The 21188-nt window shown below is 40.9% G+C and overlaps 1 pseudogene; it reads left to right on the forward strand.

The window, feature by feature from the left end:
- Positions 1-5207: 5207 nt before the first annotated feature.
- LOC121476917 lies at positions 5208-6080 on the forward strand (annotated as a pseudogene).
- Positions 6081-21188: the final 15108 nt, after the last annotated feature.

Below are 21188 nucleotides of genomic sequence, written 5' to 3' on the forward strand. Positions count from 1 at the left end.
GAACAGAAATGGGGGGGACAAGAAGAAGATTCAAGGTAATAATAATTTAAGACTGCACAAAAGGGTGGATCCAGGTTATGTAGGGCCTGAAGTTCATGCAAACTGAATACCCTTCCAAGGAAAATAACACAAAATTACAAATACAAAATCAGGGATCCAAGCAAATGAGAAGTAAGGAAATGAGGAGGTATTGATGCTTAAGTTTCTTGAGCTTCATGATAGATCCACATCCACCTGCATAGTGATGGTGTTGAGAGAAACAAATATACTAATGGAACAGATTTGGGAGCCCAGAAACAGATCATCCACATTTATAAACACTTGACTTAAGAATGAAGTAGAATTATGGAACAGCTGGTGAAGAATGGGCTTTTTTGATGCTAGAACAATTGATGTTATTTTGAAACCTTCCTCATGTCATACTCCAAAATCAATTACAGGTGAACTAAAATCTCAAATGTGGGAGGCAAACCCAGGAAACAAATAAAGAAAAATATTGAAAAATATTTTTATGACTTCAGTGTGAGAAGGATTCCTTAAGACATAAAATGTACAAAGCAGAGAAAAAAGGATTTTAATTAGTCCTTACTTTAAAATATTAAATTAAGAACGAACTAGTTTGAAAAAAAAGAACCAGTTTGCATTAAAAGACTGTATAAAGAAGGTAGAGACAAAACACAAACTGGAGAATATACTTTAAAATACCTTTAATTGGCAAAAGATTAATATCAAGAATATATAAATTCATCATTCTGAAATGCACATTTTTTTCTATTTTATTGTCTTTTAAATCAGACGCATCTTACAATCAACAGTGTCACAATTTGTTAGTATTTTATCTCTTAGTGATAAATAAAATAGTAGTACCTCTTAAAATCAGTGACGTCTTAGATTTGATGAAATACATTATAAAGAACCACTGATCAACTCACAAAATAAGACAAACAAAACAATTAAAAATTGGACAGAATACTTGAACCAGGCACTTCATAGGAAGGAAAATCTGAATGACCTATAAATATGAGGAGAACTCATTAGTAATTGGGGAAATGTAAAATAAAACTATAATGAATTAACACTTCACAATTAACAGTGTGGCAAAAATTAAAGATTTGACAACACTAAGTGCTAGTGAGAATGTAAAACATCCAAAATTCATAAATTCTGCTGCTGGGAATGTAAAGTTGGACAATTCCTTTAGAGAACATTTTGGTTTTATCTGGTTTAAAATACACATAAACCTATGACTCAGCTACTCCAACCCTGGATTTGTTCTCAAAAGAAACTCCTGCGCATGTGCACAGAGGATATGTGCAAAGCATATTCAAACACTGCCATTTGTGATAAAAAAAAAAAACCTAGATACAACCCCCTAGAATGGATAAATAAATATTGTATCATCTTACATGGGATATCATGCATCAGTGAAAATGAACAAAGTACAGCTATGCTCCATAATAAAAATGATCTCATGAACACAATATTGAGCAAAAAAAAAAAAAAAAAATATATATATATATATATATGCTTCAGAGTACATATAGTATGACTTCATTTATAATCAGAAACATGCAAAATTAAATAACATATCATTCAGGTTGAAAATACCCATTTTGAAGCCATAAAAAAGTAAGATTATCTTGACCACAAAATTTGGAATAGTGGTTGCATCTAAGAGCAGAGGGAAAGAGAAGGATCGAGAAAGTAGTGCTTCCAGGTTTTAGGAGTAATTAAGATATTCTATTTTTTAAAAAGTGCTGTGGATACACCTGTATTTCTTATATTGTTATTCTTTTTATTCCACTCATATTTTATGTGGTCTTTTAGCATTCATTAAATATTTGATTTCTTACATTAAAAAAGTCAAAGTCTAAAAAAAATAAAATAATTTTAAAATTTTAAAAAAATAAAAAAGTCAAAGTCTTCACATCTAACCAGTTTTTCTACTAATACGTTGTGAAAATCAATCATTAGTACATTTTACTCTCCGATGTTTCTGGCAATGCCTGAATCACCAGAAAAAGGCTTAAGGCCAGTGCACTTTTTCACAGATGGCAGAAAAGTCAGTGTGTCTATTGAAAAATCTTGTTAAAAATAGTACATATAGAAATATTATTGTGCTAAATGGAATAAGCATTAGTTATTTAGAAAATTCACTTATGTGGAAAGACTTGAATACTCATGATCACAAATGAAGTATTACACCACATTTAAAATAAAATCATTATGAATAGAAGTTCTTATATTTTCTTTCCATACCAATGGAAAACACTTCCATCTTAGAAAATATTATATATAAAAAATATAAAAAAGAAAAAAGAAAATATTATATAAGTATAATGTATATAATATAATAAATATAATTCTTATAATTATAACAACAAAATGAACTGGATTTCTTCATATCTCACTAACCCAGATTTCTTAAGCCTACTTTTATAGTCTTTCACCCAGCCCAAAAGTCAACTTTTGACAATTATCTTTAGAAAGGAAACTTCCAGAAGTTTAAAGTCAAGGAAGACTTATTTTAAAAAATTAAATCACGAGGGAAGGTTTTAATGGTATAATTGAGCACTTGCCATGTGTTAAATTCCATGCAGAAAGCTAGGGGTGAAACAGAAGGCAAAACAGCGTTGCACACTTAGATGCTTACAGTCTGGTGGGAGACAGTCATTAATCAAAGAATCACTCAGGTCAAAGTTCAGTTACAATGGTGGCAAGTGCTTCATGATGTCAGAGTGTCAAACGGAAAGAAATGGCTTGACCAGTGACAATGGAACTGAGCTATGAAGAAAGAGTAAGTGAAATCTAGACATGTGTGTTAGAGGGAGTGGGAAATGAGAGGTGTTGGGGGAAACATTCCAAGCAGAGGGACCAGATAGTGCAAAGTCAGAAATCACTATAGCTGAAATTGCATATGGTTTATAATCAATAATCACACCCAGAAGAGATGGAGGTCATAAATATATAAACAGTAGTTTGCTCAGGCGAGCAAACAGTGCATTAAATTATTGAATAAATGGCAGCTGTTTCATGTCTAGACTTCAGTAATCATAACTAATCTTTTTATGTGATTGATAATACTTTGTTCATGTTATGTATGGAAACGTGAATATTTACAAGGCAAACTCAAGAATAAAATGTAAAGATGATGAGAAAGTAAACTGGTAGATTAAAAAACTATATTATCACATTTAACATCTGAAAGTCATTTCACTCAAGCACTTAAAGCCTAACTTCATTTGTTCAACACTCCATGGAAATAGTCACTCATTCATTCATCAACTATGGAATGAATGACCAGTATGTACCAGACAATGTGATAGATGTAAAGACATGGTGCCCCCTCAAGGAGCTTGCTGTTTCATGGTGAACCAGTCATTAAAAGGAGAGTCACATGGAAAATTGAGGTGGAACATGGAGGGGAATAAGTCAGGCAGTCTTAGGTTTCAACATATTCTTAAAGATTTGGAATAGAAAAGGATGTAAGAGCAATCAATACACAGAAAAAAGATAGCCCATTGGAAACATGAAGGAAAATCAACAGCTATTGAAGAAAGAAAACACGACCATGATATTCTCTTGGACTCTAAAGTGTAAGATCGTCAATTAAATACTCATAATCGTTTCATTGCTATAACTAAAAAAGAATTTACTTAAAGGGCGGAGGGAAGAGTGAGGAGTAGAGTATGAGAGGTACATGATTATACTAGAAAGAGAACAAATAATGTCTAAAGTTAACAAACCAATCAATAACAATAACTATGCAAAGAAACAGCTAAAAATATTCAGAGCAGTCGCCTCTGTGAGGTGAGCTGAGAGATGGTTGCAAGTGAGACAGCTTCCAGTCCTCTCACAAAAAGCTGCTTTGCAATCTTGAAGGGTTTTTTTTTCATATCCATATATTTCTTTCATCATTTTTAAACAAATGGTATTTTTAAAAGAGACTATTGCAAAGGGAAGTCTATATAATCTTATAAGATGCAGTAAATAAATCAGTAAATGTACAATAAAAGGTAATAAAGGTATTCATGATGCTATGAAGGAGAGACAATGGGGACTACAGGGAAGGAGGCATGGGTCCATAAAATACTGTTGCAAACCTACTCTAGTTCCTAGTCTAAGTGGGTCCCTAACTAGAGAAATATGATGTGATCATTACCACTTTCACTGAGAGCCGTGTTTTCCCATTTCTTTCCTATCTGGTGGGATTATCATAGACCCAAGGCTGTTGGCATGGCTGCTCTGTTGCATTGCCATAATTGTGTGCCCACTCTGCATGTTCCCTAAACACCTCTGAGGGCATTTTCCAATTGTGAAACACACAAACAGTCATGGCAGAGGGCCTGGCATGCGAAATCTCCTACTTGTCTAATCTCGCTGCTCATCTCTCATGAGAAATCACTTTATATTGCAGTCCTATCTCCCACATTTTGTGGAATGATAAATTCACCATAAAAAGAAAAATGTAGGCTTTTTGGGGAAAGTCACTGCACATGTTCAGTTGTTCTAGAAAGTTCTCTCGGGAGAGATTTGTTCTAAGGACATTTTCCTCTTCGTGGAAAAGAAGGCAAAAGTAGGCTAATTCTCAAAATGCTGACGGCCACCTCAGCCCCCTCCAGAGAGCAATGCAGTCACTCACCTGTCTTGGGGAAATGTGTATATTTAAAGTGAATCTCTTTCCTGAATTCTCTGGATGAAATAACCATTTACCTTTGGGTGATTCTGAAGTATCTATCACCCCACTCACCTTCTATCATCTGTTCCACTTCCTCTGGGTCCAGGAGCATTAATGGGAAGCTATCGATCACATTGAGCAAAATGCCAAATAGGTTACTAAGAGTCAAGGGGACCCTGCTATCAAGGAGTATGAAAAGTAGCCAGGCTTCCAACTCAACCAAGGATTTCAGTTCAGGGAAAAGCGCCATATATACACAAGGGCTACTTCCACTCCTCTCAAGGGAAAAGAAGGTGGTGACTGGCTCATCTCTGCCCAATGCCAAAACTTCCCCATAAGGGGACTAATAAGAGTTTGGCAATGCTTTACCTCTTGCTCCATAGCTTTTAAATGACCAGCCAATCAGTGTTTTAATTTAACCCCACCATCTTCCAGTTTAAGAGTCAGCTTTATCTTATGAAGTCATGAAGAGGAAAACAGGGTAAAGGGGAAGCTTAGCAGGAGTGAAGGGATGGTGGCCATGAGCAATCCACGTGGGAACAAAACTCCTTTCAAGGATGGCAGAGTTTTGCTAGGTCTGAGCAGGGCAACACAAGAAACTTGACCTATGTTTTCTTTGCAATGAATTGATCATTCCTCTGCAGTCAAAACATCTATGGCTCCTATCAGGGTAAGTAAGCTGCTAGAGATGACACAGGATTTAGAGAAAGAGGGCATTAAATATATGTATAAGAAGGCAGTGATGGGGAAAAGGTAATTTAAGAGCACAAACTTACAACTGTAGAAGAAATAAATTGTGTGGATGGAAGGTAGAGCACAGTGACTACTGTTAACACTATATTGGCTTTCCAGCCCCAACCTCAGGCATAGCAGCCACCGAGATGCTGATGTCCAAGAAGAGCCATAGTGCCATTTATGAACTCCTTTTCAAGGAGGCAGTGAGGGTAGCCAAGAAGGATATCCACATGCTCCAACACCCTGAGATGGCCGACAAAAATGTGCCCAATCTTCATGTCATGAAGTCCATATTGTCTCTCAGATCATGGGGCTTCCTAAAGTTTGTCTGGAGGCATTTCTATTGATAGAAATACCAACCAGCATATCCAGGATCTCCTCAATTGCCTTCACCAGCCTTCTGAAAGGGTGTCTGCTGCTCTGCACCGCAGCTGTCCTGAGACTAGTAAGCCAAAGGTCTGGAGAGAATGAGACCTGCAAGACTCACATGAGGGGAGGCTGACAGAGACACACCTACAGACAAAGCATTGTGCCCCCTGATGCCAACAAGAAAGCTGAGACTGGGACTGGGCCAGTAACTGAATTCCAGTTTAGCGGCAGATTGGGTCATGGACCTGGTAAAGCTGGAGGCAATTGTTTTGTGCTGGAGGCAATTGTTTTGTGCTGAATAAATAACCATAAATAAATAAATAAATAAATAAATAAATAAATAAATAAATAAATAAATAAATAAATACAACGCTGTATTGTATGTCTGAAAGTTGCTAAAGAGTAGATCTTAAAAGTTTCCCTGCTAGAAAAAAAAAAAAAAAAGCTGTAACAACGTGTAATGATGGGTGTTGAGTAAATTTATTATGGTAATCACTTCCCATTATCGACAAATATGGAATCATTAGATTGTACATCTAAAACTAGCATAATAATATGTCAATTAAATCTAAACTTAAGAGAAGGAAGGAAAGAAAGAAAAGAAAGAAGGAAGAAAGAGGGATGGGATGGGATGGGATGGGATGGGATGGGATGGGAAGGGAAGGGAAGGGAAGGGAAGGGAAGGGAAGGGAAGGGAAGGGAAGGGAAGGGAAGGGAAGGGAAGGGAAGGGAGGAAAAGATTGAAGGAGAAAATGCTTCATAAAGCACATGGATGCACCCAAGGCGGCTTCAACACAGAGCCCTGAGTGCTGGGAGGCCTTCCTGGCAGGAGGGGACTCTTCTCAGGATGCCTTCTTCCACTTTCATCCTTTTTCATGGCCATCAGGAGTGCCAGGGCATTCCTGTTTCAACTAAAATAATTTAAGACAATGTTGAGCTTCCCTCCCCTTCTCAAAAGCTGACCAAAATTTCTTTCCATTCAACACTTGTTCATGGGATATCTTCTCACAGGTGTTTTCCTTTACCCACAACCCTCTCTGCTCTTCTCCTGCTCATCCTACACACTTGGCTAAGGCTCAGCTCCCCTCAAGAAAGCCTGGTCCGCTCTCCACAGGTTAGAGACAAGCACCTCTGGGAGGTGCCCCATAGCATCCCAAACTTCCCCAACTAGAAGTATTACAATATTTGCTCATCTCTCCAGGGAAACCATTCCTTCTAGAAGGACAGTGATCAAGCCTCTCAGTCAGGGCCTGACTCATTGTAGGCATGTGATAAATATTAGTGGAATGAATGCATATGCATTGCTGAACAGTCCTACACCTGGCACTATGGAAATAGAAAGATGAATTCTTTCTCTGAGCTCAGGGTCAGGCAGCCAGGATGAGAAAGAGTAAGCAAATACATACCGATTACTATGTGCCAGGCACAGCTTGCAGTGCACTGCATGTATTAACTCATCTAAATCTCACTGTGACCTAAAAGGTAGGAACTATCATTAGCTGCATTTTGCAGATAAGGAAACTGAGGCACAGAGTGTCTTGCCTAAGCTCCCACAGCTAGTAGGCTGGCTCCTGAGTCCTAATTCTTCCCCCATTTGGCCGCGTTGCCTCTCAGGTCCCCGATGAGGACAATATACAGTGTGAGTCACACCCACCCTGTACATAGAGTGAGGTACTCAGTGCTCAGGGAGACGGGAAGAAGAAAGGAAATTTCTGATGTCAGACCTTAGCAGCACCCTCTGGCCCCTTCCTCCTGCCTGCCCCCAACCTCATAGATTCTGCAAACAACCAATTTTGGAACCAAGTTCAGTTTCAGAACCTATCAACACCTGATCAAACTCAGTGACCCAAATTTAAATAGGAAGTTGAGGTTCTGATTCTAATATATTTCAGCGTATGACTAAAAATTGCCTTGTGAGTAGAGCTGGTAAAAAATCTGTTACTCCCAGATGAGAGGATATAAGCTTGCTAAATATTATATATGGCTTACAACCTGACATAAAATATTTTTTAAAAGTAGGGCCTCTTGTTCTGACCCCTGTATTTATGGGCTTAAAAATTGAAAAGGTTTAAGATGAGGGTTTTTTTTTATAATGTTCAGCTTTCCTTTCTTTCATGCCCATCAAAATAAAGTGGCAATTCATGGCCATAATGGGTAATTCCACACTGTGCCTTCTAGAGAATAAGGAAGAAGGAGGCCTTCGTATTTGGTATTCATATGTTCCTGCGGGGCCAGAGCCCATGACCTTGTGACCTACAGTTGCTGATGGGAAATGCCCAAAGGTTCTCATTCTTGTTCAGCGGCTTGCCCAGGATTTTGAAAGGACAATGAAAACATTCCTGGGCATCTGGTCTTCTTAACCCCGTCCCACTAATGGCTCATTCTATCTTTGAAGAGGTCAACATTTATTATCGCAATAAATATTATTTTCATACATCTTGAGAGCAGAAGTGACTAAGGGAAACAAAGAAGGGAGATTCTATAGGGTGGAAAATAAAAGAGAGGTCCAATTCCATTAAGAGACCTCACCATTTGGGGAACAAAATTGGGGTCTCTGAAAAAAGGTAACTGTAGATGCCTTTATAAAGTAGAAACTTTTAAATTGAAGTTTTTAGACTTTAGAATTTCAAATGTCTGCTTTCCCTTCCTCATTCATCGGAACCTATAGAAAAGACACGAAAGTTATTTATTTTTCACGTTCAGAAAAAAGGGTGACGTCTACTTGTTTACTCAGCGGAAGGATGACAGATTTTGATGCAGAGAAAGTCAGGATGCAACGAGGTCCGAACAGACCGAGCACTGGAATCTCACTCCAAAATTCCCTTCTCTTCTCTTTTTCAGAGCAAGTCTCACAAACTGAGAGTAGTATTCCTGCTATCCCAAAACCCATTCCAAGAAAATTCCTCTTTCAAGGAAGGTTTTAGGTTTTAGGCCATCAAACCTAATGCATGACTATTCTTAAAGAATCTCTAGTATCATTCCTTTGTCCACTGAGTGAATCACCTCCTTCCTGGCCATCAGTTCTTTCCCCTAAAAGTCACTCTTTCCTCAATGCCGTCATCACCATCATCATTATCATGACTACCATTTGCAGACCGCTGTGCCAGTGGCAGGCATTACTTCCCACAGACAACCTGTTCATTCGCTCCTAACAGCCCAATGAGGTGTGCAGTGCCATTCCCACTGGAGCCAAGCCTCAGAAAAGCTAGGAGCTTACTTAAGGTCACAAAGCTAACAAGGAGCAGGACCAGGATTCAAACCCAAGACCACTGCTTGGTGAAGGCCTACAGGTGGCCCTCAGCAGTACCCAGCCCCTCAGAATGTGCTAGAAATGTGGGGAGGTTGGCCATTTAGAACCTGGGGAGAGCTCAAGTAGAACCTGGTCTCCTTTCCACAGTAAAAGAATCAAGGAAATTAAAGAATTACAAATTCCTCAAGCTTAAAAGTACCTTAGCAGCACTTCATTGTCCAAAGGAGTCATCTGAGGATCTCGTTAAAAGGCAGATTTGATCTAGTATGTCTTGGTGGGCCTCAGACCCTGCACTTTTAACAAGCTCCTGGGAGCTGCAGATACAATTCATCATCAGATACTTGGAGCAGCACAGCCTCTTGCCCAATGCATGATTCCTCTGCACAGACCCCCAAAGAGTGAAGAAACTTTGAGGGGAGGGGGCTGATGACCCAGAAGCTCCTAGGAACACCAAACATCCGTCTCTGAATTTGAATGTATACCCACACCAATAGTTCAGTAAGTTCAAAATTCTGTACTCTGAGTTTTCTATGAATGAGAGCCACCTAGTTGCATCCCAGTTTATGTTCAGTCAACATCAAAATAGGGCTAGAAATAGCCTCAAAACACATTTGGTAATGGAAATACACACTGATCCTTAACTTGTGTTGTGACACATGAAGCTTTAATTATTTACCAGCTCTTAATGCCTGATTCATAATTAATACCAGAATGCACTTCTCTCCCTAGCTGTTCCTTGATTGCTGCCATGGCTATGGATTAGCATATCAAGATCAAATTCATCTTTTCTTAGGAAACCCATGAATATGTATCTAGCTCGTTGAAGGAGAAGTTTAGAATGCAATTTGCCAAAGCATTAAGGAACTAATAGGAAAGGAAATTGATAATGGTCACCTTCTTAATTTGAATTAATTTCATTAAATTTAAATTAAAAATTAATACGACTGGAAAGTTTAAATGGGTCGGTTCCACACTGACAAAATAGCAAAATCATCTGCAAGTTTTAAAATGTCCCTTGTGAAATGATTAGAAGTAATTCCAGCTTTGTCCATAACAGCATAATTTGTTAAAACATACAGATTGTCCCTGAAATGTTACTTTGTAGAAATCCAGGGTAATAATAGCTCTCATGGAAACTTCTCTTCCCAGGGTAGAAGTGAGTGGGCCCTGGCCACCCACCCAGGACAGTACATGGCCTTCCTGCCTCCGTCTCCGCCTACCTCAATCTCAGCCTACTGACAAACGGCTTCAGTTTGGAACTCACGGAGGAGTAAAGCAGAGGTTTTCAAGTATACCCACGGCATTCTTACTATAATCACCTCTCCGGAAATTTGGAGACTTTTCTCAATAACAAATAGAGGATTTAGAAAAACAAGCACGTTTATGTAGGCCTCTAGTTTGAAGTGTGAAGGCAAATTCAGATTTTGCAAATCTGGCTGTATCCGCACCCACACTTTTACTGCTCTCCTTCAAAGTCAGATTGTAGAATTTTGAGTCTTTTAAGATTTCATCTCAGCAGCACACAAATTCGACATTTTCAGACAGAACACAAACATAGCCCAAGCGCACATGTGTGTGCATATGTGTGTGTATGTGTGTGCACACACACACACACACACGCACACACAGCTGTCCTGGCCTCCATCGGTCCACCCACCCACATCCACTCTATCTGATGTGCCTGTTTCTTTTGTCCATGTAGGTGCCCTGTCCAGGCCACCCCCTCTCTGGTTGTCACTCCCTCCTCTTCTTTTCCTCACAACTCTCCTCTCAGGACCCAAACCAAGTATCTCCCGCCCTTATGGAACTTCCACGATCCTGCCCCCACAAACCTGACACCCAAGTTGGTTGCTCTGTACCCTCCCACGCCCAGTGTGCCTTTTCCTTGCCATGGCTACCTCCATGAAGTGCTGAGTTCCTCAAGCAGAAGTTAGTGTGGCTCCTTGCATGGGGAAATTAATGAGCAGGGGTTAAGTCAAACAAATGAAAGAATGATGAAATGAGTAATGAAATTGTCAGACTAATTCATTTGGTCTTTCTCTTGTATCAAGTGAGCTCTACGCTGGTCAGTTGTCAGGACTAGACTGTGAGCCCCAGGAGCACACACTATAGTGGTCTTCTATGTTCCACACCAAACACATGCCCTACACATCAGAAATATTCAGTAAGGGGCATCTGGGTGGCTCAGTGGTTGAGCATCTGCCTTTGGTTCAGATTATGATCCTGGGTTCCTGGGATTGAGTTCCGCATCAGGCTCCCTGCAGGGAGCCTGCTTCTCTCTCTACCTGTGTCTCAGCCTCTCTATGTGTGTCTCTTATGAGTAAATAAATAAAAATATATTTTTAAAAATGTTCAGTAAATATTTTCAAATGGATGGATAAGTAACAACCAGACTCTAGACTGGTCAGAACAACATTTTACAGTGCTTCTCCCCAGGCATGCAATGCCCTGTGTGTTCCCCCTCCGGTTTCCATTGGGACCACGGCTCCCACACTGTCACTCCACAGCTCAGGCTTGGAGCCTCCATCTTCTCATGGTTTTCACAAAACAATGTCCCAACACTGAAGGCAGCCTGTGACCACACAGTGAATCACCTATCCTTTGTTTTCTTTCCATATTATTTCATTTTAAATAAAGCTTTTTAAAATAAACTGGTAACCAGGGCAGCCAAACCCAATAGGTTCTCAGCAAATCCTGAAGGTGGCATTAGAAATCACCAGAAGTAGCAGGCACCCAAGGGGAGAGCCATGTTCTAGTTTGGTTTGTTTGTTTTTTAATTAATGTCAATGCACGGTGTTTATCAAGCTGCTGCTGCCACTGGCCACCAGGCATCCCAATGAAGGGATTTGATGTGCAGTGAGTTGATGACTCCCAGAGAGGGGTAGCTCACTTGGATCTTCACTCTGACAGACATCCTTGACAACAGGCACACTGGGATTGAGCCTTCTGTCCCTACCACTTGCAGTTTGGATTTAATCTTAAGAGCAGATTTCCCCTTTTCCTTCCTCAGAGACTACTATTAGGCTCGCCTGTGTCACGACCAGCCAGCCTTGGAAAGTTGCTTGGCCATCCTTGCCCGCCAGGCTCCAAGCTGTCCATCAGCTAGAAGACTCTCCTCAAGGCAGCTCTACGTGTCTGGGAAATGGGATGGAAGAGTCACCAGAACATTCCACTACCTCAGCCAGAGCTGCGTGGTCTGTGACACCCCAGAACAGAGCATTTGTGCTGTCAGTGCCAACAAGTGTCAGTGAAGGCATCCATGTGTGACACTATCTAGGATACTGGAATCAGGGCATCTCTCTGTGGGATTTAAGGGGGCCCTTCCCTACTGGTGCCACAGTAAAGGACTGTGACTCTGACCAGAGACTTGAGAGTCAATTCAAAGGTCTCCTGCCCCGTGAAACCTTGCATGACCATCTCCCCATCACCCACCTTAAGAACAGAGTTGGTTACTCCCTGTCCTGTGTCTTCCTCATATTCAATTCAGCTTCTCACTGTAGTCACACTATTTTGTGTAGGGGGTCTCTGAGGGAGCTGAAGACTGAGCTCTGAAAGCCTGATTCCAAGAAACACTTACATACTCCCCACCATTAGGAAGCACAACAGGTGGGCATTTCCATGCTTGTGTGAACCTCCCTCTGCCTAGGGCCTGCTTGTCCCATGTCATAGCCATTTTATCTTACCTTGGTCTATACAAAAATTATATTGGAGAGAATAAAGGAGGCATAGGGGCAGGGGATAATTCTCTTGCCCTTAAGATTGCTCTTTAGTGAGGATCCAGAGCCAGAAATCCATTGGGATAATCTTACATATGAGACACACACTGTCGCTTCCTCAGTCCCTGCTCCTTACTGCAGAAAGGAAAATGAGGTTCAGTTCATCTCCACGATGCGTCAATCAACAAACACTTCTGGAAACTTATTATGGACACCACTGTGCAGGCACAGAAGGGAAACGGAGAAAAAACACAAGGCATGGTCTGTATGCACATTAAATTCTGGGACAGATTGTAGATACAGGAGACCAGGGGAGGGAGTAAACTCATAGATGGAAAAATCTTCATGAAGCAGATGGGATTTAATGAGTCTTGAAGAATGAATAAAATTTGGGTAAATGGGTGCTGCTGGGAGAAGGAAGGGTGTTCCAAGTGGGTTGAACAGCATGCACAGAGGTAGGAATGAGTCCAACCGTGTGTAAGGGACAGAGTCACAGGCTTTGCCTTTATTCTCACTCCCTTGGTGCATTTTTTTCCAGAACAAGGAGGAGAACATAGGTCTCTCTATCTTGCTCAAGTTTCAGTGAAAAATGATACAAAATAGAGCCCCAGAAAACTGCACAGTCATCCTGGTGGGCCAAGTGGGAGAAGGAAAAGGAAGCTCAGCTATTGTTCAGTAGCTTTGGATGGATGAGCCTGGCCCACATGGGCATCTGGCTCACTTCTGGGGAGACATCTTGATTCTGCTCCAGACAGGTGTGGGAGCAGCCCTAAGTGTGCCTGGAGGGAGACACTCAGCACTTCATGTTTCCCTGTCCAATATAGCCAGGTGGTGAGGTGCCAGCACATTTGCTGTCTGTCAAGGAGGATATTTATGGCATGTATTTTTATGATCATTCCTGGTAGGTGTGAGGAGATAGATGAAGGTTCTGGTTGAAGCTAGAGTCTCTAGTTTTCCTAAGTCTTGCATTCACACTAATACAGCAGGGTTCACCAGAGCTGTTAAAGATTCTGAACCTTGTAGCTGCATGTTGGAGGAGAATTTTTTTAAAAATCTAAGCAAACCTCTTTCCTCCAGTAAAAATGAGCACCCAAAAATGAATTCTCTCACACAAACCATTTCTCCTGGTTGAACATTATCAGCCTTTGGACCTTGGCTGAAACCAAGTAGTTTCACCGTCAATTCACAAAATACAATTATCCGCTGTCTGGTTTTCTGATAGCAATTCTTTTGTAGGTGAAAAATGCAACTGTTGAGTCTACTATTGAGAAACCTTGATGTCAGAAAACAGAGGAGCCAGCAGCAGGCAGCTCATCAAACTCTAAACCTATTTTTCCCAGCGCCTGGGGAGTGAATTATCCATTGGGATAATCTTACATGTGAGAAATGCACTTCTGGGAGCCAACACTGGGGGAGGAAAAAAAGGAAAGAAACGTGTGTTCTGTCTCTAGCTTATTAAGCACAATTTTTTTTAAAACCTTCTTGAGTTGCCACACAGGGGTGGGATAGAGCCCAAGTCAGGAGTCCCGGAAAGATTTGCTGCCTTTCCCTCATCCAGAGAATATCAAAATCCATTAATTATCTCATTTCCTTGGTTTATGGGTATGTAACTCCCGCCAACAGGGCTGGGAATATTGAACCCCATTCTGTTGTGAGCAGAAAGAAAGAAATGCTCTCCCCAGGAGCCAAGTGCTCACTTGTGTGAAGTAAATTACCTCTTCAGCAGTGCAAAATGGTTGGGATCCTACCATTTGGGCCCTGGAAAACACCCCCCTAGGGAGCAATATGCTCAACCACACGTGATAAATTCCATCTATTTTTAGATTATCCTCTGGCATGCCTGGGTGTAAGCCCAGGTGAAGAGACCTAGCCAAAGCAAGTCAATCAAGTTAACTTTTCCCTCTCTTTCGTTGGATTCTTTCTAAGTAATCCATTTTCCTTACACATGCACACACCACTTCTTATCAGTCTCTATTCCTTTCCCCCTCAATCTGTCCCTCTCCTCCTCTTACTACCACTCTCGGACTTTCCCAAAACTCCCCCTCCTTCACTTCCTATGGGATACAGCCTCTTCCCCCAGTCTCTCTCCCTTCCCTCCCATTTGCCTCCCCTGAAAATGAGTCATGGTAAACAGAAAACTCTGCCTTTCAGTACAAATAAATAGGAAGAAAAATACATCAGGAATAAAACAGGATCTCTTCTTAATGCACGGTTAAACCTTCCAAAGTCTTAATGAAATTTTGGCACACATATGGCATTTGAAGCTTGCATCTCGGCATTATAAATCTGACATCAGCTCACAGATATAATGATTCTGGCTCTTTGCCTTTCTAAAAGAAGACAAAATGTTTGCAGTCATTATTGGCATTACTGTCTAACAAGAGAAAGGAAGACTCTAATTATGACTAGACAAATCATGGGCAAGGTTCATTTCATTGCAGTCCTGGGAAAACAGTGCATTGGGGGATATTAATGAGGGAAAAGGATGGATAAAAGAGAAATGTCTTTAATTTGCTGAATGTCCTTAGCTACTCTTCCATCCCAGCCACCATGGATTACAGACTTCTTTGCCCGTGTTAATGTGTCCAAACTCTCAGCCCATGTGTCCCCTTGTACTACCTTGAGAGCTTCCCCTGCTCACTCTGTAGAAAGGCATCTTTAAAATGTCATAAGTAAATTGAGAAACACTGAAAACACTTTTAGGAAAGTTAATGGTTTACAGGAATCTGGAAGAGTTTCCTTTGTTATGGGAGTGACCTCGCCCTCATTTCTTGGTTTTATAAATTCTACTTTCCATTTATGAGGTTTTCTCAAAATAGGCTTATACTGGCCACCTCTAAAGCCACATCCACATGGGCAAGTCAGAAGCCTTCCCAAAGTAGATAAGAGGTGCCTTGCCATTCAGGATCCCAGCTGGGATGAAGCAACAGAAGCCATGGGAAGCTGCAAGGCAGAGATCTTGCCATGGTCCATAGTCATGGAAGATCACCAAGCATTTGCATTACAGGGAAGATGTTCCTGGTTTTATCTCTATATACTGGTTTTGGGGATACCTAGAAGTGTCCCTATAGTAAGAGGAAAAAACTGAGAATGGGATCCCCAACCATGAACTAGCCCTCATCCCCATCCCACATGCTGGTTGGTGGAAAGGGATCCCATGCCAGGACACCAGAACAGCCAGAAACCCACTTCCCCACCTTCTCTAATTCAGATCTAATTTCTGGTACCTCAGAAGCCCCACTCTAACACCACCTGGACCCATTCCCATTCCCCACAGTAAAGATCTGGAAATTTGGAGGGATTTGGGAGGAGGGAGTATAGTAAAGACAAAAGCAACAGGCTCTTTCCTGGCTTCATCCAGGGAAAACTAAAAGAAAGTAAGGTTTATAGAAAGCAGACATTCAATCCAGCAGCCTAATTTAAACCCTAAAAACTTTGGTCAAGAGGTGGCAAGCATACACATATATAGTCCTGCCTCTGAAGGCCTAGGAAAGCCCAGCATCCTGGTGATTTGCATGCTGCATTATAAATCTGAAACTTTCTGGGGTGATCATGAAGATAAACATACTTATTAATGTGTGGGTTAATCAGACCCCTAGCTGCTTGTTCTCTTCTCAGGTACATTGTTATCCTCTCTTGATAACCCAAATAATGGTTAGGGTAATGTCTGCTACCATAGGTTTGGTTTGGTGAGAAGTGGATGGATGGGAGGTAAAACAGTCCAAGGTCACCTATGACCTCAGATCTTCTCTCTGTCCCTTCAACCTGGCCTCACTCTGGCTAAAAGAAACCTTTAAATTAACAAGGGAGCTCATCTGTCTGCATTCCAGTTGACCGTTGCCATGGATAATTAGCCATGGCTGTTTATTTACATAACTTCTATTTGCCTAGGGACCCATAAGCTTATTTATTCCAATAAACATTCACTGTACACCTCTGCAAATGGGAGAAGAAAATGCATGACATTTTTACTGAAACAGACAGGATTTTTTGGCTAATAAACCTACATGTGACAGTGGTAGATTATAATCAATTTTGGACTTGGGTGTTTTAGAACTACCTTCTATTTGAAAAATAATAAATAACCATATTAATTTGAAACTCCAAGGACCAAGAAAACTTCACAGCTTAACCCACTTTAAAGTAGCTAATATTTTTGTTCAAGGAACAGTGGGGCATGAGGCAGCTGAGGGAAAGCAGTTGCTTCCAATCAAGCATGATTTTGAATAACCAATATTGATTTAATGAGGTTTTACTCTATATCAGCACTTCAGCCAGCATATTATAGCCGCACAACCTTCCAAGGTCAAGCCCAGAGGTTTACCCCTTACCTGAGGTGGAAAATAATGAAATCCATTTTCCCCTGGGGAAAAAAATACCTATAAATCACATTTTCCATACCTCATGTGGCTGCCTCAAATGGCCCCACTATACAACATGTCTAACTGTCACTCCTTCAGCTGCCTCAAGGAGACTCCATTGGGCTCTGGGGAGAGAGTCAGCAGGAGGAAAATGACAACTCGGGCATCAGACTGACAGTTTTGAGCATGGGCTGTACTGCAGTGAGGCTGGGAATTTAGGGAAAGATTCTCTCTGTATCTTGGGGTTGCTTCTATCCCCCCAAAGTGAAATGAGCATGAACCGTGAAAGTCATTCAGCCTAAAAATGGGAGCAGCCTCAGAATACAAAGGTTATTGGCAAGATGACATCTTCCACACTGCTCTTTATTTTCATAAATCAGGCCTGTCAGCCGCAACGCCACCATTTCAAACTATTATGCATTCCCTTATATTGCAATTAATGCAAATATGTAACATATTAATACCAATTGGTGGTTTTATCACATAGATTATAAATCACCCGCAGAACTCAGGATCGTTACATTAGAGTTGAGTTCACACATCTCCTTTATGGAACTATGGGATCTGTAAGGGACACTGTGTCCTAAGCGATGAGGGAGGAGATTTGGGGTTATTGCCAAGTATCCTCCAAAATGGATTCAGAGCCTGTCTGAGACATACAGAGAACTAACAAGAGCTGTGTTCCAGGGAAAAGCAGATGGAATAGAGTTAATTCTTTGGGATATTGCAGAATTGCACAAATTATTGCCCTATTTCAACTCTGGAAAGCTGCTCCTTTGGTACTTGTGCAACATCCTAGTGGCCACTAGAGGGTGCAGCAAAGACGATCTGAGAGCTGCCCTCTATGGGTGATTCTGAGACAGGAAGGGAGCTGCCAGGGGCCCGCAGGGAGAGGAGAGGCTCTAGGAGAGGCAGGGTAACTTGGGCTCTGCATAGCTGTGGTGCCTGGGTATTGTCACCCCGGCTGAAGGTGAAGAAAGGTCAGCAAATCCCTGCCACCCAAGTACCAGGTCTGGAAGCCTAGAAAATAGGGGTGGGGGTTCTAGGCTCCCTGCCCTTCTCTCCACCAAAACTTCCATTCCCCTTCATCTCATTTTCAGCCATCACCCTTCCACCCATGAAGCACACACTGTGTGCTAGAGCTAGAATTAGGAGAGAATTAGAATTAGGAGAGAGAAATGACAGTTCCTGACCCAAGGAAATTATCATTCAAAGTCTCCTCCTCTACTTCCTGTCGCTCAGCATGTGGGGAGAAGATCATGGGAAATAAAATTTGGGAAAATACTTAGGGGCCAGTTAGTGAAATGCATTAAATGTCATGCCAAGGATTTTAGATTTCATTCCATCAGCAATGGGAAGCAATTCAAGATTTTAAGCATTTTTTTTTTAATTTTATTTTAAGCATACTTAGATCCACCTTTGAGTTTTCGAAAGATCTGGAGTCTAAAAACGTCTTCAACTTTCATAGTGGTGCACAATTAAAACACTGAAATGGCATTTTAACCTATTGGACTGCCAAAGCTGTTTTCTAAGACAACAATCAGTTTGGGCAAGGATTCCTGAAGATTAATGATATTACTGACAGGAGTTAAATTTGGCACAATCCTTGAGGTTAATTTGGCATATATATAAAACATACAAAATGTTGCATTCCCTTTAGTCTAAAATTGCTACTAATTCACCTGAGAAATGGTAGAAGCCTAATCTAAAGCAGAGACAGGAAGGTAGTGAGGTAGAGAAGAGAAAATTGAAAAAGGTTTATTCTAAAGACAGAAGCCATAAAAGCTGGTAACCAATTATATTGGGAATGATAAATAAGGAGGAATGTGACTCCACGGATTTCAGTCTAGGCAACTAGATCTATGTAGATGCTTTTAAATCACAACAATTAGAACAGAAAGAGAGATAAATTACAAGGGGGCAATTAAAAGTTAACTCTTGAACATTTAGGAGAACAGAGTGTATAAGGGGAAATATCTGTGGGACACCCAAATGAGAAGCCTAATTGCATATGAAGATTGCAGGAGAGGGAATTTAGAAAGCATTTGTGATATTTAAGAAGAGTATTGAGTGGTGAAACTAGAAATCATATTGCAAAGACCTAAAGAACAGAAAGCAAGTAACAAAGTTGAAATAGAGGGTAGACCACAGGGTTGGGGTACTAGCCTGAAGGATAATAGAATCAAGGGAATGATTATGTCTAAGAGTGTATCAGTGGAAGTAACTTGAAATTTTAAAGCTGAGTGGGAGCACACAGTGGAAGGGAAAAAAGAGAAAGGGAAACAATTTTAAGAAGGTAGGGTAGGGTTCCCTGATTTAGAAAATTAAACTACAGGTTACCCAGTTAAACTTAAATTTCAGAAAAAATAGTAAATAATTTTTTAGCATAAGCATGCCCCATGCAGTTAGTATTTAGGACATACTTGCAGTAAAATATTGTTTGCCATTTATCTGAAATTCCAGTTTAACTGGGTGCCTTGGATCTTATCAAGTAATTCTAGGCTGGAGAAGGACAAGGAGTCTAGGAAGAAGGACAAGTGGGAAGGGGTGTGGACACGTCCGCTTTGACATGGTTGAGGAGAGGACCAGTGAAGAGAAAGGTATTTCAGAGGAGAACATGAAACCAATTTAGGGACCTCAGAAATCACGTTCCATATTTTCTCAAAGATGAAGGTCAAGTCATCTGTAGAAAGTGAGGAAGAGGGGAGATCTGGGTAGCTCAGCAGTTTAGCGCCTGCCTTTGGCCCAGGGCGTGATCCTGGAGTCTCGGGATCGAGTCCCACATCGGGCTCCCTGCATGGAGTCTGCTTCTCCCTCTGCCTATGTCTCTGCCTCTCTCCCTCTCTCTCTGTGTCTCTCATGAATGAATAAATAAAATATTAAAAAAAAAAAAAAGAAAGAAAGTGAGGAAGATGTGATGGGGGCATATAAAAGTTGGGATCATCATCTGTGGAGATCAGAAGGGACAGCCAATTAGGGAGAGAATTGATAAGAAGCATGGAGGGCCCATTGGCTCTGGAAATTGTCCACCTGTACTAGACAGAGTGACCAAAATTAAGTTCAAGGGGGAGCCAGGGTCAGATGTGGGACCTCAAAGACCATGCCATGGAGTTTACATTTCATTCTTATCAGATCATGGAAGCCAAGTCAGTGAGAGGTTTTATGGGTTTTTTAAGCCCCCTCTGGCTACTTATGGGGAAAGAATAAAAGGTGAGCAAGAATATATTTTGAGGAGATTAGGATAATATTCAGGAAAAAGATGGAGAAAGCCTGGAGAGACAGACAGAGAGAGAGATAGAAACAGATTGAGAGGGCAGCCCCGGTGGCCCAGCAGATTAGCGCTGCCTTCCGCCCAGGGTATGATCCTGGAGACCCGGAATCAAGTCCCACATCGGGATCCCTGCATGGAGCCTGCTTCTCCCTCTGCCTGTGTCTCTGCCTCTTTGTGTCTGTCATGAATAAATAAATAAATAAATCTTTAAAAAAAAAGAAAGAAAGAAAGAAAGAAAGAAAGAAAGAAAGAAAGAAAGAAAGAAGAAAGAAACAGATTGAGAGATTGAGAGAGAGAGCATTACAGACAGAATAATCAAGACTTGCCAATTGATTGGATTTGGGTAATTGATTAGGAAAAAAGAGGCAAAGGAGAGATGTTCAAGATAATTCCTTAATTTCTGACGTGAACAAATGAGTAAAGAAAGAACACCGAGATAAGGAAAACAAGAGGAGAAACAGGATTAGCAAAAAGGACACTACATCCAGTCCTCCTCCCTCACATCCCCTAGAACAATGAGGGGAAGTAAAGATGGCCTGGATTGTGGTACCCACCTATTCTTTGAGAATCTCAATGCTGAGCAATTTACATTCACATCTGAACTCTTTAATAATGCTACAGGATGTTATTATCCCCATATGGCAGGATAATATTTGGAATTATTAATTGGCTTTCTGTTTTTCCCTGGCTAGTTCACTTTTTCCACCTCTTCACCACTCCTAATTCAAGCACCTAGACCAGTCAATACTCATCACATTAGGGGGCAGATCATACAAAATAGAACACAGAAAAAGAAAGAAAGAAAAGA

Source organism: Vulpes lagopus, chromosome 16 (assembly GCF_018345385.1).
Source record: "Vulpes lagopus strain Blue_001 chromosome 16, ASM1834538v1, whole genome shotgun sequence".
Taxonomy (NCBI): Eukaryota; Metazoa; Chordata; class Mammalia; order Carnivora; family Canidae; genus Vulpes; species Vulpes lagopus.